We start from the raw sequence: 18,978 nt of genomic DNA on the forward strand, positions 1-18,978 counted from the left end.
CATATCGTAGTTGGTTTTCAAGGTTCTTTAAACTCTTTCTTTTTGTTTGGCCGAAACCCTCATGAAACAACCCTAGGTTTTTAAGCAATATTTTTACATAACAATCACATAGCTATTGTACCACAGGTGAGGGGAACTTACCTCCTTTCGCTTGTGGTTTTTCTTAAGGAGGAAAGTGTTCTAGTTGTTAAGGAAGGGAGAAGGTTCTTCTTCTTGTGCCTCCTTTGATTTCCTTTGCTTGGGAGGGCTAGAACTTGAAGATTTCTTCTTGGAAATTAGCTTCCTTGGAGAAGAACTTGACTTAGTGCTCGGATCAAAGAGTGGGAGGATCTCCTAGTCTCGGTGAAGAAAAGAAAAGGAGGAAGGAGGAGGAAGGAGGAGGAAGAATGAGGAAAATGAGAGATTTACTTCTCATTTTTCTATTTATTCATCATGAGAGGAATTTAAGCCTTCATTAATCTTTCCCTTAATTCATCCATTACTCCTCTCTTGATTCCCACGAAAAATGAGGAGAGGGAAGGGTGAGGAAGACAACTTGCCTTCTTCTTGTTCCTTCTCTTAACCAAGAGGGAGAAGAGGTGAGCAATTTGGTTTTCTCTTGCTCTTTGCTTTATTTTTTTCTTCTCTCCTTTAACTAACATTTTTATTCCTTCCTATGCATATGTTACTCTCTATCCTAGTGGTGATCATGCCATTAATCTTTCTCCATTATTGGTGGGAGGTTCAAGGTTCAATCCTTGGCCTCCACCTCTTACCTCTTATTTTTATTTTGTTTCTTACTCTTCTTTATCTCCTATTCTTTTTATTTATTTCCATGCTCTTAATGAGAATAATACTCATGTATTTATAAAAATTCATGGGTGTTACACTACCCCATACCTCATAGAAAGTTCGTCCTCGAACTTAGAATAGCAATATCAAGTGGTGTCGGACTTCCTACTGAGTGCATCGGCAACCTTGTTTGTTTTAACCGGATGATAAAAGATTTCACAATCGTAGTCCTTGACTAGCTCGAGCCATCTGCGTTGTCTCATATTTAGGTCTTTCTGCGTGAAGAAATACCTCAGACTCTGATGGTCTGTATAAATTTTGCACTGGGCTCCATATAAATAATGCCTCCATGTTTTCAGTGCGAAGACTACCGCTGCCAGTTCAAATCGTGGATGGGATAATTCCTTTCATGCTCTTTGAGTTGTCTAGAGGCATAGGTGATGACTCGGCCATCTTGCATGAGTACCGCTCCAAGCCCTAGTAAGGAAGCATCGCTATACATATCAAAGCCTTTGTTACTTTCCGGAAGAGTAAGGATCGGAGCACTGGTCAGTCTCCGTTTTAATTCCGTAAAACTCTTCTCGCAGTCATCTGTCCATTCGTACTTTTTTGTTTTTCTTGGTAAGACCCGTCATAGGGGCTGCAATTTTAGAAAAACCCTCTACGAACTTCTTGTAGTAGCCTGCTAATCCCAGAAAACTTCTGATTTCGCTGGCATTCTTTGGTCTGTCCCAGTTACTTACGGCTTCAATCTTGCTTGGGTCTACCATGACTCCATCTTTGGAAATGACATGACCCAAGAATACTACTCGATCTAGCCAGAACTCGCACTTGGAGAATTTTGCATACAGTTGTTTTTCTCGGAGAATCTGTAGTACCATGTTCAGATGTTCAGCATGTTCCTCCTGGGTTCTTGAGTAGATGAGGATATCGTCAATGAAGACGATCACACATTTATCAAGGTATGCTGTAAATACCCGATTCATCAAATCCATGAATATCGTAGGGGCATTTGTTACTCCGAAGGGCATAACTACGAACTCATAGTGTCCGTATCTTGTTCGGAAGGCTGTCTTGGGTATATCATCTTGTTTCACCTTCACTTGATGATAGCCGGATCTTAGGTCAATCTTCGAGAAGACAGTTGCTCCCTTCAATTGGTCGAACAAATCGTCGATCCGTGGAAGAGGGTATCTGTTCTTAATTGTTGCGTTGTTCAGCGCTCGATAGTCTATACACATTCGCATAGACCCATCCTTCTTTTTCACAAACAGTACCGGAGCACCCTATGGAGAGTGACTAGGGCGGATAAGTCCCTTGTCGAGTAACTCCGGTAGCTGTTCTTGCAGTTCCTTTAATTCAGTTGGTGCCATCCGGTAGGGTGCTTTAGAGATTGGTTTAGTACCCGGAACTAGTTCAATCGTAAATTCTACTTCTCTATCGGGTGCTATTCCTGGTAGTTCATCAGGAAATACTTCCGGATAGTTGCATACCACTCTAGCCTCTTCTAGCTTCTGGCTCCTGGTTTGTCTTGCATCAACTACGTGTGCTAGAAATCCAGCACACCCTTGATCTAACATACTCTGTGCCTTTACAGCTGATAAGAATCTTTCAGTTTCCTTCCCAGATTTCCCAATAAATTCAAACATTGGTTCAGCTTCAGGTTGGAAGACTACCTTCCTCTTACGGCACTCGATTAAGGCACCGTACTTGCTCAGGAAATCCATACCCCGTATAACGTCATAATCTCGCATGTCGAGTACTATCAGATTGCTGTAGAGTTCCCTGTCTTCAATTCGAATAGGTACAGCCTGCAGCATATGATCTGATGGCATGACTTCCCCAGATGGTAGGGTTGTTAAGAACGTGCTATTTAGTGTTTGGGGTGGCATGTCTAATTTCTTCGTAAATGGTGCTGAGACGAACGAGTGTGTCGCCCCAGTATCAAACAATACTAAAGCATACTGACTAAAAATAGGTAGCTGACCTGTAACGACAGTAGAGGCGCTTGCCACATCTTCTTTAGTAAGCGAGAAAACCCTGGTGTTTGTCGTCGCTGGCGGGGCTTCCAATCTTCCTTGGCTGATTGAAGTCCCTTCTATCGTAGTTTGCATCTGGTGTAGTTGTGGAGGGGCACTCCTATTCTGGTTATTCTGCTGGAGTGGTGCTTGGAACTGAGTGGAACAGTCCCTGGCCAAATGTCCTTCCCTTCCGTAATTGTAACATTTTCTTGTACCTTTGTGACATAATCCGGAATGCAGCTTTCCACAAATAGTACACTGAGGGTACCTCGGTTGTTTATTCGCTGGCCCACTTTTTGTATTGTCCCATTGCTTCCTTTTCCCGGTAGAGGTCCCCTTCCAGTTTGTCTTGCTGCTTGAGGGTCTCTGTCCTTCTGTTCGGGACTGACTCTTATTCTCGTTCATTGCTTTCTGATAGTGTTCTGTGATTAGGGCACTGCTGACTAGTTCCTCTGTAGTCTGCGGTCTATTAACTCCGCCGGCCACATTTAATGCTATCTCAAGTCGAAGCATCTTCAGCATCAGTCTGACCCTTTCTCTTTCTGTGCGAACCAATTCTGGACATAGGCGTGCCAAACGGTTGAAGCGTTTTACTGCCTCGTTTACTGATAGGTTACCTTGCCGAAACTCGGTGAACTCATCATAGTGTCGGTTCGTCACTTGCATATGGAAGACCTCTTCAAAGAACTCTGTCTCGAAGTCCATCCATGTCATCAGATTAATCTGTCTCTTAGCCTTTACTCTTTCCCACCACATCCTTGCATCTCCGGAAAAACAGAACGATACACATTTGATCTTTTCCGGTACAGGCCAGTCCAATAGCTCTACTATGCTTTCTACTGTCTTGAACCATGCCTGCGCGTCCCATGGCTCGCAAGTACTTGAGAAATTCTCCGGTTTCAACCTTAGCCACTGGATCAAGTAGGTCTCCTGTCGGACCACCGGAATAGGGGCTATCGGCGGTACTGGTGCGGCTACTAGAATAATGGGCACTGTGTTCTGATTCACTGGCGGGGTGACAGGATTTTCTTGCTGACCCATTAGAGTCGTGATCAGCTGTTGTTGCTCCGTGATCTGGCGCTGGAGGTCGGTAACTACCTGTGTCAGATCCGGTGGAGTCGCTGTCTCGTCTGCTCGAGTAGTGCGTCTCCTAGCCATGCTTATCTTCATTAAACGACAATAAATTATCGTTATTTCTATCCACGTTAACATAAGGTCGTTATCATTCTTATTCTACCATCATGCATACCTATCCTATAGTTGTGACTTATCATAATCAGACAAGATAAGTAGACATGCATAATATTAAGGCATCAAAATCAAAAGAATTTTAACTTAAACATATAAATTCTTACTTGGAGCGGCAGGAGGAAGGCTTGACATGTGTGTAGTGAGAGGCTAACTTGGCTCTGATACCATACTGTAACGCCCCGCCCCTCCTGCTAAGGCCACGGAGGTTACTTTACCCTACTTAACGACTTATTAACTTATTACAGCGGAAGACTTACTTGTAAATTTTTAGAACATAGAATCCATATGTCATGCTTTACATTATTTCAAGACATATAGGAGTTAACATGATAAAATGTCATGGAGTTACAATCATAAAAATATCAACTAAGCACAATTCATATTTAATGAAAGCAGGTCTTTTCTTCTTTAGCCAGTCACTACCACACACATCCTGCTAGCCCCTCCTGCTGCTCCCCTAGTTCATCCAACCTTTGCCCTTATCTGTGGTACAAGAAAGTAAGTTGTGAGCACTCATGGCTCAGTAAGTTAGTTTCCTTTCCTATTCACAAAATCCGTATAGCATGTCATCAATCACAAAGCATATATCAAAACATAAAGTATCATAGCATATCATAAGTGATCATCATACGTATCATGAGCACAATCATAGATATCATGGCATAATCATGGCATAAACACAAGGTAGCATGGCATATCATAACATGAACATCATACTCATCATGGCATATTCAAAAAGTATATGCAAGGTGATCTTTTAAAACATGCATCATGTCTTGTTAAAACATATAGTATAGATACTTAAACATAATCTCAACATAAGAGGGGATCCCGGCTTGTACCACATACATAAATGCGCGTGTCCTAGTAGGTCCAAGGTAGCAAGTCTTGAACCCTACAAGGCATATACTAGGCCCGTTTCTTAGTCCATCGACCTAGGGGCACTTAGGAGCCCATCCCTAACGAGGCCCGTTTCTTAGTCCATCGACCCCGGGGCGCTTATGGAGCCCACCCTTGGTACAAGCCTTAAAAGTAAAATAGCATGTCATATTTACATAGTCCATATCACTCATGTCATATTCATATCATGAAGAGTGCTCTTGATCCCACTTATAGGGAAGCAACTCTTTTAGGCATAGCTTAAAGCATGTATATTTTAGCACACAGCATATCATGATTTCGAGCACACAGCATATCATGAACGCATGCATAATTAAGCATACAACCTATCATGAGTTTAAGCACATAGCATATCATGAATTTGAGCACATAGCATATCATGAGTTTAGGCACATAGCATATCATGAATTTGAGCACATAGCATATCATGAGATTGAGCACACAACATATCATGAAAATAAGCACATAGCATATCACGAAATCAAGTACACAGCATATCATAAAATAAGCACATAGCATATTATGAAATTTAGCACACAGCATATCATGAAAATGAGCACATAACATATCATGAAATCAAGCACACAACATGTCATGAATAGGACCTAACATGTATAAATGAACATCACAGCATGTCATAATCTCCACATATCATAAAGCATTGCATGTGAAGTTCATGGAAGAACACAATTAGGTCTCTAACCCTAGTAACAAGTGGTGGCCGAAACATGTAGAGATGGTTTAGGTTATCAAGCAACAAAAGAACATGTGAACCCTAAACATCTATCATTTCTTATGAAATAAGAGGCATCTTAAGCATGTTAGGTATAGGTTCCAAGCTTTGTAGGTCCCTTTTCATAACCTGGCCGAAACTCATTAAGCCTCCTTTTGGGTTATTAACAACATACAAGCAAGAACAACCCTAACAATTTTCATATCATATTCCATAAGCAACCACTTGAGCATATTTGATTTAGGTTCTAAGTTCTCTAAGCCTTTAACCCTAACATGGCCGAAGCCCTAGCAACATGTTTCTAGGTTACAAGCAACATGAAAAGGTTGATCTTCATACTAACATATCAATACATATCATGAGAATCACCGTAAATACTTTTAGTCTAAGTTTCAAGCTTCTCAAGCCTTTTAACCTAATGTGGCCGAATCTTGTAAGCATGGGAATTAAGTTTCTAGTGGCATATTAGCATGAAGACCATAAGAACTTTCCTAGCATTCATTTCAAAGAATAACATGGACCACTTAGTTTAGAAATTTAAGCATCCTAGGTCTTAAAAATAATTGTGTTCGAATGCTAAAGAACAAGGATTCAAGTTTCAAGAAACATGTGAACATTAATTTATTTCATATCTCTTCATCAAGTAGATCATAAGTATCTTAGACTTGCTTTAAACTTTCCTAGGGTTCAAGTCTTAAAATGGCCGAATCATCATATATATAAGAAATATTGTTCAATTTAACCTAAGATCATGGCATGTCATATTAGCTTCATATCTTGTCCTATGAGAATCATAGCATGCTTAAATTTTTAGGTTAAAGCCCTTCTAGGCCCTCAACTCTATCATGGCCGAATGTACATGAATATGGAATCAAGTTTAAGTTAACATACAAGGGGGAAAAACATTAACAACACCATTTATCATGAGGTACACATCATAAGAACAAGGGAACATGCTTGGTTTAGGTTTAGACCTCTTCTAGTTCTTTTGTTCCTTCTATGCCGAAAATCTAAGTTCATAAATTTATGTTCTAACCAAACATTCTAGCATGAAAATATTAGTTTAACCCTCCTACCATAAGGTACATAACATAAGCAACATCATGAACATATCGTAGTTGGTTTTCAAGGTTCTTTAAACTCTTTCTTTTTGTTTGGCCGAAACCCTCATGAAACAACCCTAGGTTTTTAAGCAATATTTTTACATAACAATCACATAGCTATTGTACCACAGGTGAGGGAAACTTATCTCCTTTCGCTTGTGGTTTTTCTTAAGGAGGAAAGTGTTCTAGTTGTTAAGGAAGGGAGAAGGTTCTTCTTCTTGTGCCTCCTTTGATTTCCTTTGCTTGGGAGGGCTAGAACTTGAAGATTTCTTCTTGGAAATTAGCTTCCTTGGAGAAGAACTTGACTTAGTGCTCGGATCAAAGAGTGGGAGGATCTCCTAGTCTCGGTGAAGAAAAGAAAAGGAGGAAGGAGGAGGAAGGAGGAGGAAGAATGAGGAAAATGAGAGATTTACTTCTCATTTTTCTATTTATTCATCATGAGAGGAATTTAAGCCTTCATTAATCTTTCCCTTAATTCATCCATTACTCCTCTCTTGATTCCCATGAAAAATGAGGAGAGGGAAGGGTGAGGAAGACAACTTGCCTTCTTCTTGTTCCTTCTCTTAACCAAGAGGGAGAAGAGGTGAGCAATTTGGTTTTCTCTTTCTCTTTGCTTTATTTTTTCTTCTCTCCTTTAACTAACATTTTTATTCCTTCCTATGCATATGTTACTCTCTATTCTAGTGGTGATCATGCCATTAATCTTTCTCCATTATTGGTGGGGGGTTCAAGGTTCAATCCTTGGCCTCCACCTCTTACCTCTTATTTTTATTTTGTTTCTTACTCTTCTTTTTCTCCTATTCTTTTTATTTATTTCCATGCTCTTAATGAGAATAATACTCATGTATTTATAAAAATTTGTGGGTGTTACATAATTACACTATGACCTTCCAATGGTTTGTTCCTTTCCATCTTGGTTGTGAGCTAGTATTTATAATTTATATGGAACCGATAACATGATCTTCTGTGTGTGACACCACACACCATGTTATCTACAATATAAATTAATTGAACAACTACATTTATCATAAATGTAGACATTTGACCAATGTAATTCTTATTTCTAGATAAATGTTTATACCAAAATCTAGGCTTTTAGTATACATCCTAACAGAAGGACGGGTTCATATGAATGTGTGTGGACTACCGAGTGCTGAACAAAGTAACAATAAAAAATAGGTATCCCTTGCCGAGGATTGATGATTTATTTGATCTGTTAAAGGGAGCCATAGTCTTTTCCAAGATAGACTTGCGTTCCGGATATCATCAAGTGAAAGTGAGGGCAGCTGATGTACCAAAGACAGCATTCCGAATGAGGTATGGACACTACGAGTTCGTAGTCATGCCTTTTGGAGTAACGAACGCTCCGACCACGTTTATGGATCTGATGAATAGAGTGTTCAAAGTATATTTGGATAAGTTTGTGATCGTCTTTATAGATGATATTCTTATATACTCCAAAAGGTAGGATGAACATGTTGAACATTTGAAGACAGTATTACAGATTCTTCAGTAGAGACAGTTGTACGCGAAGTTCTCCAAGTGTGAGTTTTGGCTCGATCAAGTATCCTTCCTATGTCACATTATTTCCAAGGATGGGGTCATGGTAGACCCGACAAAAATAGAAGTTGTGAGTAACTGGAATAGACCCAGGAATGTCAGTGAAATCAGAAGTTTCCTTGGATTAGCAGGCTATTATAGGAAATGAGAACTTCTCAAGGATTGCCTCTCCATTGATAGCACTACCAGAAAGAATAAAAAATTTGAGTGGACAGAGGGTTGTAAGAAGAGTTTCATTAAACTAAAAAGGAGACTGACCAAATCTCCAATCCTGACTCTTCTAGAAAATGGCGAGAGCTTCGATATGTATAGCGATGCTTCTAAATTGGGACTCGGAGCTGTACTGATGCAGAATGGCAGAGTCATTGCCTATGCCTCGAGACAACTCACAGATTATGAAAAGAACTATCCCACTCATGACCTCGAGTTAGCAGCAGTAGTCTTCACTCTCAAAGTCTGGAGGCACTACTTATATCGAACTCAGTGCAAGATTTACACAGATCACCAGAGTCTAAAGTATTTCTTCACTCAGAAAGACCTAAACATGAGACAACAGAGATGACTTAAGTCAGTCAAAGACTATGATTGTGAAATCCTCTACCATCCAGGGAAGGCGAACAAGGTGGCAGATGCGCTAAGTAGAAAATCTTGCATGACTTTATTGTCCTTATCTGCCATGTCTCAACCCCTACGGAAGGAAGTAGTAAATTTTGGGCTAGAAATTATTACTGGGTAGCTCTCCACTTTGACACTAGTGTCAACCTTGCTTGATGATATACAGAAAGGGTAGGATGAAGATCCTAATATTCAGAAGATCAAGCAGGGAATACAAGAAGGAGAAAATGGGGAGTTTCGAATATCAGACCGTGGGATGCTATATTATGGTAATTTTCTTTGTGTCCCTAATCAAGAAGAACTGCAAAATAAAATTCTAGATGAATCCCATAGAACACCCTATGCAATGCATCCTGGTTCTACCAAGATGTACCAAGATTTAAAGGAGCGCTTCTGGTGGTCTGGAATGAAGAGAGATATTGCTAGATACATCAGTACCTGTCTGACGTGTCAACAGGTTAAAGCAGAACATCAGAGACCAGGCGGAGTTCTGCAGCCTATCCAGATCCTAGAGTGAAAGTGGGAGGATATATCTATGGATTTTATAGTAGGATTACCCAGAACTACGAACGGTTATGATGCTATCTGGGTATTAGTAGACAGATTGACCAAGTCTGCTCATTTCCTAGCAATCAGAGCATCCTACTCTATTGAGCCGTTAGAACAATTGTATGTGAAAGAGGTTATCAGATTGCATGGAGTTCCCAAAACCATAATTTCTGATAGAGACGGTCGTTTTACTTTACACTTCTGGGAGTGTGTTCAGAGAGCTCTTGGCACTAAGTTATGATTTAGCACTGCATTTCATCCTCAAACTGATGGGCAAATAGAACGGTTGAAATAAATTTTGGAGGATATGCTACGGGCTTGTGCCTTAGATTTCAAGGGGAGCTGGTGTCGATACCTATGTTTAGCAGAATTCGCATACATAATAGCTATCAAGCTACTATCGGAATGGCACCCTATGAGGCTCTATATGGGAGGAGATGTAGATCTCCTATTTGTTGGTATGAAGGTGGCGAAAATAAAGAAATGAGACTCCCGACAGACCTCATCAAAGACACCACCAAAGTTATTCAGAACATTCACCAGAGAATAGAAACTGCTCAGAGCCGGCAGAAGAGCTATGCGGATGTGCGTCATAGACCGCTAGAATTTGAGGTTGGGGATTCAGTATTCCTCAAAGTAGCCCCTATGAAAGGAGTAATGCGGTTTGGGAAGATAGGAAAGTTGAGTCCATGATATGTGGAGTCATACTTGATCACTAAAAGAGTTGGCAAGGTAGCTTATAAGTGGAACTACCTTAGGAAATGTTACCTATTCATAATGTATTTCATGTCTCAATGTTGAAGAAGCATGTTCCCGATACAAACCAAGTGATTGAACCACAGACAGTAAAAGTTCAGGAGGATCTCAGTTATAAAAGTCGACCTATTCAGATAATAGATCAAGAAGTTACAAAACTGAGAAACAAAGAGATATCGTTAGTAAAAGTGTTGTGGCAAAGTCAACAGTATCAAGAAGTAACATGGGAACACGAGGATGATATGAGATAGAGGTATCCACAATTGTTCTAAGTTTGAGGATGAACTTTTTATAAGATATGGGGAATTGTAATACCATAAATTTACTCTATGTCAAAAGAGGAAAAATAAATAGGAGACAAAAAAAGAAAAAAATAGATTTATAAATAGCCTTGGGCTAGAATTGAACCCAAGAACTTTTAATTAAGATTAGTTGTAGTTTCCATTAGGGTGGTGGTAAAGCATCACATTGGGAATAATAGGAAACAATTGATTATAAGTAGCTTTTTTGTGAAAATATGCTTCAACTTCCAACTAGTATAAAAGGGAAAAGAAGAGATGAAAACCTAGCTTTTCATCTTCCTCTTCTCCTCTCTAGCCGAAATCTCTCTTTCCTCCTTTCAAATTTCGGCCAAGAAACCTACGGCTTCACGTCTTTAAGCTTTTCAAGGGAAGAATCTAAGGGGAGGGTCTCTCCCAAGGAAGTAGAACGTGCAGGAAGGTGTCTTGGGAATTAGGGAGGGCAAGAGAAGATTGTCTTCCCTACATCTTATACTAGTAAGATTTAGCGAAAAGATGTAAGTACTTCTCACCTGCGGTATAAGTTGTTTCGTCAATGCATGTTGTCATATGTATCTATGCAACTTAAAAAGAAAATTCATGCCATGATATGTTTTATGTATGTTAAAAGAGATAGATGTTATGATTGTAAGATGCCCTCTAAATTTTGGGATTAAGACCACGTTTAGAGTATTTGATTTGCTTCCCATTAAGTTTTGGGACTAAGAAGAATAATCAAGTGCCCCCAAAGTGCTTTGTAATGCCCGCCCCTCCACTACTACTGAAAGGAGAGACAGGGTTACTTGCTTAAAACATACATACATGTATATGCATATGAACTCATGGCAGCGGAAGTGGGTTGTCTAAAATTTAATTTGATCATATGCATATGGACTAAACATGACATGTGAACCATATAATCATATCACATAGTAAACATGCTTAACATACTAATCCTTCAAACATAACATGTAACTTGATTTATCATCAACTACTTAAAACATGATTCATGATATCGTGAGCATACCAACATGAAACAATAAAACATAAGAGCATAATCTATCCATGCTAGTTCAAGTAGTTATCAAGCATATGGTTAAACATGGTTCACATAAAAGGTCAAGACATACATATAAGTTCTGAAACACAAAGGGATCTATTCCACCATGCCACTTCCACAAACATTCTTGCCCTTCCTGTTACTCCTCTTAATTTAGTCGTTCCTTTCCTTTTTCTGCAGTACAAGGAAACATAAAACTATAAGCACATAGGCTTAGTAAGTCCCTTTCCTACTCACAAAACCACGAATCATGCATAATCCATAAAGTAGTAACATGTTCATTTGGCAAATCATAACATAACATGTGAAAACATAAGCCTAAAGTAATATCATAGCATGTGGGAGCATAAACATAAAATCATAACATAGCATGTGAGATCATCAACAATAAATCATATCATATCATATGAGAGCATATCATGAAATCATATCATATCATGTGAGGGTGTAATGATCATATAATTATCATAGACAAATTTTCAAGAGCATCTTAAATAAGAATAAAGGAAACCATATAACATGAACTTGTAGATGCAAGATTTTCTTTTGAAAACATGTATCATGAAATGAATATATGTAAAATGTCCTTTTGAAAACATATATCATATACATACTTAAACATAATCTCAACATGAGGGCCCAGCTTGTACCACATACATACATGAATGCGCACATCCTAAGTAGATCCAAGGTAGCTAATCTTGAACCTACTATGAACTAGGCCCGTTTCATAGACCATCGACCTAGGGGCAACTTAGGAGCCCATCCCTTTTACTAGGCTCGTTTCATAGACCATCGACCTAGGGGCGCTTATAGAGCCCACCCTTGGTACAAGCCATACAAAAGTAAAATAGCATATCATATTTCTTATCATATCATACATATCATGTTCTTGTCATATCATGGCATATCACGTTCTTGTCATATCATGAAGAGTGCTCTTAATTCCAACTTAAGGGAAGCATCTCTTAGGCTTTTCATCTTACATAAGCCTTTCATAAACATATCATGTTCTTGTCATATCATGTAACATAGCATGTTCTTGTCATATCACGAAACATAGCAAGTTCTTAGCATAGCATGTTCTTATCATATCATGAAGCATAACATGTTCTTATCATATCATGAAGCATAGCATGTTCTTGTCATGTAAAGCATATCATTTTCATGCATAGTTAAGGGTTTTGAACTTTCTACAAGCCCTAGTCAAACTTGGCCGAAACATGCAAGGTAATGGTCTTGGTTCTTAAGAAACTTTAAACAAGGAAAGCATCATATTAGTATCACATGGTACTTATCATAACATAGGGGACCTTTAGCAACCATAAACCCTAGTTTTCTTGGTTTGTTCGAAACCAACATATCATGGTTCTAGGTCTTTTTTTTTAGCAACATAAGCATGAAGAATTTAAATTAACATCATATAGGAACTCATACATCATAAGGAATCATGAACAAGCTTAGTTGGTTCCAAATGTTTTCTCTAACCCTTTTATCTCCTCTTGGTCGAAACTTAAAGGAGGTGTTTCTAAACTTTTTAAGCAACATGTAGCATGAAACTTTTACAACATTCATAGCATAGGAAGAGAGGTTCTTAGTAAGCATAATTAGGTTTCTAACCCTAATATTCAACCTTGGCCGAACCTTATAAGCATGTGTTCTAGGTTTCTTTTAACAACTTGAAGCATGAAACTTTTACAACATACATAGCATAGGAAAAGATTCATAGTAAGCATAATTAGGTTCCTAACCCTAATGTTCATCCTTGGTCGAACCCTATAATCATGTGTTCTAGGTTTCCTTTAACAACTTGAAACATGAAACTCTTACAACATACATAGCATAGGAAGAGATTCATAGTAAGCATAATTAGGTTTCTAACCTTAATGTTCATCCTTGGCTGAACCCTATAAGCATGTGTTCTAGGTTTCCTTTAACAACTTGAAGCATGAAACTTTTACAACATACATAGCATAGGAAAAGATTCATAGTGAGCATAATTAGGTTTCTAACCCTAATGTTCATCCTTGGCCGAACCCTATAAGCATATGTTCTAGATTTCTTTTAACAACGTGAAGCATAAAACTTTTAACTAATATCATACAATGAGTTACTTATCATGAGGAATCATAAACAAGCTTAGTTGAGTTTTTAAACTTCCTTTAATGCCTTTGTTTCTTACTTGGCCGAAACTCTAAAACATGGATCTACCCTTTTATGCAACCTAAACATGAGAACTTTAAGCTTACATCATGTAGTGAGTTATAAACCATAAGGGATCATAAACCAGTTTACATTTTAAACTTTCTCTAAACATCTTTATCTTCTCATAGCCGAAACTTAAAAGAGTGGGGTTCTAAGTTTTAAACAACATGAAGCCCTAAAACCCTTTTTTTTTTTAACCATAGATAACCAAGAACTAATAGATGCATGTTTCCAACTTTACTTATCATGGCCGAACCCTACAAGGTAACTTCCTAGGTTTTTTTTCAAATCATTTGTAAGCGTAGAAAACATAGGAGCTACTTGTATTGCAGGTAAGGGAGGGATACTTACTTCCTCTCGCTTGATTTACTAGGAGAAGTAACCTTGCTTGTGAAGCTTTCCTAGAGAGAAATCCTCTTGGTTGGGTTTCGGCAATGGTGAGGAGAGGGAGGCTTGATTTCGGTGGAGAGAAGGAAGAGGAGGAAGAAAGAGCAAAAATGAATTTTTCCATTCTCTTTCTCCTTTTATTCCAAATGAAAGGAAGAAGGAAAAATGAACTTTTCCTTCCCTTTTCTTTTACTCATCCTAAATGAAGGGAGAAAGCAAAACCCTCTTTTCATTAGAAGAAGAAGAAGAAAACTTGAACTTCTCCTTCTTAGTTAAGAGAGCCTTCACTTTCCTTACCTTTAACTATTTTGTCCCTTTCCTTTCTAACAGCACACCCCTGCTGGGGCTACTGGTTATGACATAGAACTACTTACTAAGAGGTCCAAGGTTCAAACCTTGGTCATGCCTCTTTTTGGTTCTATTTTTCTTTTATTTTTGGAAATATTCACATAAGGCTTATTCTAATCATGCAACAATTCTCATAAAATAACTTAGGGATCCTATGGGTGTTACAGTCCCCCATACCTCATAAAAGTTCATCCTTGAACTTAAATAGCTCTGGGTACTTTTGTTTCATATCGTCTTCGTGTTCCCAAGTGGCTTCTTCGAACTGTTGATTTTGCCACAGGACCTTTACTAAGGGTACCTCTTTATTCCTTAGTCTTTTGACATCTCGGTCTAATATCTGAACCGGTCGTCTCTCATAACTTAGGTCCTCTTGAACTTATATTGTCTGTGGCTCGATCACTTGGTCTGTGCTCGGAATACATTTCTTTAGCATCGAAACGTGGAACACGTTGTGGATAGCTGACATCTCTTGAGGCAGCTCTATCTCATAAGCTACCTTACCGACCCTTTTCTGAATCTGATATGGTCCCACGTAGCGTAGACTCAGCTTTCCCTTCTTTCCGAACCTCATCACTCCTAATCATAGGAGCTACCTTGAGAAATACCGAATCCCCGACACTAAATTCCAATGGCCTACGTCGCTTATCTTCATAATTCTTCTGTCGACTCTGAGCGGTTTCTATTCTTTGACAGATGTTCTGTATAGCCCAGGTGGTGTTGTCAATGAAATCTGTTCGGAATCCCATCTCCCTCTTTGCACTGCCTTCGTACCAGCATATAGGGGATCTATATTTCCTCCCGTATAAATCCTCGTAAGGCTCCATTCCAATAATAGCTTGGTAACTATTGTTGTAGGAAAATTCCGCTAAGCATAGATATCGGCACCAGCTCCCCTTGAAGTCTAAAGCGCAAGCTCGTAACATATCTTCTAGTACTTGGTTCACCCTTTCTGTTTGTCCGTCGGTCTGAGGGTGGAAGGCAGTACTGAACAATAGCTTTGTGCCAAGAGCCTTCAGAACACATTCCTAGAAATGTGAAATAAAGCGACCATCTCTGTCAGAATAATGGTCTTAGGAATCCCATGTAATCTAACAATTTCCTTGACATATAATTGAGTCAATTGTTCAATCGAATAGGTCATTTTGATTGCTAGAAAGTGGGAGGATTTCGTCAATCTGTCCACGATTACCCATATAGCATCATAGTCGTTCGTCGTTTTGGGTAATCCTGAAACGAAGTCCATAGAGATATCTTCCCATTTCCATTCTAGAATTTGGATTGGCTGCAGTACTCCTCCAGGTCTCTGGTGTTCTGCTTTAACCCTCTGGCAGGTCAGACAGGTACTGACATACTGAGCCACGTCTCTTTTCATACCGAACCACCAGAATTTCTTTTTCAGGTCATGGTACATCTTGGTGGATCCAGGATGCATCGCATAGGGTGTTGCATGGGCTTCTTCCAGTATCTTCTTTCGCAACTCTGGATCGTCGGGAATACATAACCGATCCCTGAGGTATAATATTCCACTGTCAGCGATACGGAATCCATCATTCTTTCCCTCTAAGACTTCTTACTTGATCCTTTGGATGCTTGGGTCTCGGGTTTGCTTCCCCAATATATCGTCGAACAGTGTCGGTGCTATAGTCAGGGTAGAGAGCTGTCCGGACATATTTTCGATCCCGTAGCACATAATTTCTCTTGGCTTTCTAATAAATTCAAACATCAGTTCTGCTTCAGGCTGGAAAACCAATTTTCTCTTATGGCACTCTATCGAAGCACCGTACTTGCTCAGGAAATCCATGCCCAATATGATATCATAATCCTGCATGTCAAGCACTATCATATCATAGTAGAGTTCTCTGTCTGCAATTCTGATGGGTGCGGCTCGTAGCATATGAGTGGATGGCATCACCTCTCCCGACGGTAGGGTCGTTAAGAATTTGCAATCTAAGGCTTGGGGTGGCATGTCTATCTTTCTTGTGAACAGTGTAGAGAGGAACGAGTGTGTTGCTCCAGTATCAAATAATACAGTAGCATGCTGACTGAAAATAAATATCTGACCTGTGACAACGGTAGAAGCATTCGCCACATCTTCTTTGGTGAGGGAGAAGATCCTGGCATTCGGCGTAACTGGCGGAGCTTCCAGTCTCCCTTGGCTTATCAAAGTCCCTTCTATAGCAGTCTGCATCTGGTGTAGCTGTGGGGGAGCACCTCTGTTCTGGGCATACTGCTGAGGAGGTGTCTGAATCTGGGTAGGACAATTTCTGGCCATATGTCCTTCCAATCCACAGTTGTAGCACCTATTTGTGCCTATATGGCATATTCCTGGATGTTTCTTCCCACATGTGGTACACTGAGGGAACATAGGTTTCTTGCTTGCTGGACCACCCTTAGTGTCGTTCCATTGCTTTCTCTTGCCACTGTGGTTTCCTTTCCAGCTGGTTTTGGTGGTTTGAGGTTTCTGTCCTACGGGCTGCACTTGACTCTTGCCCGCGTTCAGTGCCTTCAGATAGTGTTCAGTGATCAGGGCACTGCTGATTAGCTCTTCGGCAGTCTGCGGTCTATTAACTTCGCCGGCCACATTCAGAGCTATCTCGGGTCTGAACATTTTCAGCATAAGTCTGACCCTTTCTCTTTCTGTGCTGACAAACTCTGGGCATAGGCACGCTAGACGGTTGAATTTCTTCACAGCTTCATTAACTGGTAGGTCACCTTGCCGGAACTCGGTGAACTCGTCATAGTGCTTGTTTGTCACTCGCATGTGGAAGAATTCCTCGAAGAATTCAGTCTCGAAGTCCATCCATCTCATTTGATTTACTTGTCTCTTCGCTTTAACTCTGTCCCACCACATTCTGGCATCGCCCGTAAGGCAAAACGATGCACACTTGACTTTCTCGTGTTCAGGCCAGTCCAATAGCTCTACTATGCTCTCCACAGTCTTGAACCAGGCTTGGGCGTCCCATGGCTCACAGTTACCAGAGAAAACTTCCGGCTTCAGCCTCTGCCACTGAATCAGATACGCCTCCTGTCGAACCACTGGGGCTGGGCCTAACGGTGGTACAGGTGCCTGTGGTACTGGTGTAGCTGCAGGTATGACTGGCATCGCATTTTAATTCCCTGGTGGGGTAGCAAGGTTTCCTTGCTAATTCATCAGAGTATTTATTATTTGCTGATGTTCTGTGACCTGACGCTGAAGTTCAGTGACTACATGCATCAGATCAGGTGGAGGTACTATCTCATTGGTTCTAGTATTGCGTCTTCTAGCCATGCTTATCTTCATAAACGACAACAAGGCTAGCATAAGTTATTATTATTCCTAACCTACCATCATGCATACTTAGACTAAAATTGTAACTTATCATAATTAAAAATAGTGTAGACATGCATACTAAAATTTAAGCATTCCTTATCATACATAAAAAAAATAGAGTAGGCATAGAAATTCTTACTTGGAGCGGCAGGATGTAGGCTTGATGTGTGTGTGTAGTGGAATGGCAGACCTGCTCTAATACCAATCTGTAATGCTGGCCCCTCCACTACTACTGAAAGGAGGGACGGGGTTACTTGCTTAAAACATACATACATGTATATGCATATAAACTCATGGCATGCAGCGGAAATGGGTTGTCTAAAATTTAATTTGATCATATGTATATGGACTAAACATGACATGTGAACCATATAATCATATCACATAGTAACTACGCTTAACATACTAATCCTTCAAACATAACATGTAACTTGATTTATCATCAACTACTTAAAACATGATTCATGATATCGTGAGCAGACCAACATGAAACAATAAAACATAAGAGCATAATCTATCCATGCTAGTTCAAGTAGTTATCAAGCATATGGTTAAACATGGTTCCCATAAAAAGTCAAGACATAAATATAAGTTCTGAAACACAAAGGGATCTATTCCACCATGCCACTTCCACACACATTCTTGCCCTTCCTGTTGCTCCTCTTAATTTAGTCGTTCCTTTCCTTTTTCTGCAGTACAAGGAAACATAAAACTATAAGCACATAGGCTTAGTAAGTCCCTTTCCTACTCACAAAACCACGAATCATGCATAATCCATAAAGTAGTAACATGTTCATTTGGCAAATCATAACATAACATGTGAAAACATAACCCTAAAGCCATATCATAGCATGTGGGAGCATAAACATAAAATCATAACATAGCATGTGAGATCATCAACATTAAATCATATCATATCATATAAGAGCATATCATGAAATCATATCATATCATGTGAGGACATAATGATCATATAATTATCATAGACAAATTTTCAAGAGCATCTTAAATAAGCATAAAGGAAATCATATAACATGAACTTGTAGATGCAAGATATTCTTTTGAAAACATGTATCATGAAATGAATATATGCAAGATATCCTTTTGAAAACATATATCATATACATACTT

Source organism: Zingiber officinale, chromosome 2A (assembly GCF_018446385.1).
Source record: "Zingiber officinale cultivar Zhangliang chromosome 2A, Zo_v1.1, whole genome shotgun sequence".
NCBI lineage: Eukaryota > Viridiplantae > Streptophyta > Magnoliopsida > Zingiberales > Zingiberaceae > Zingiber > Zingiber officinale.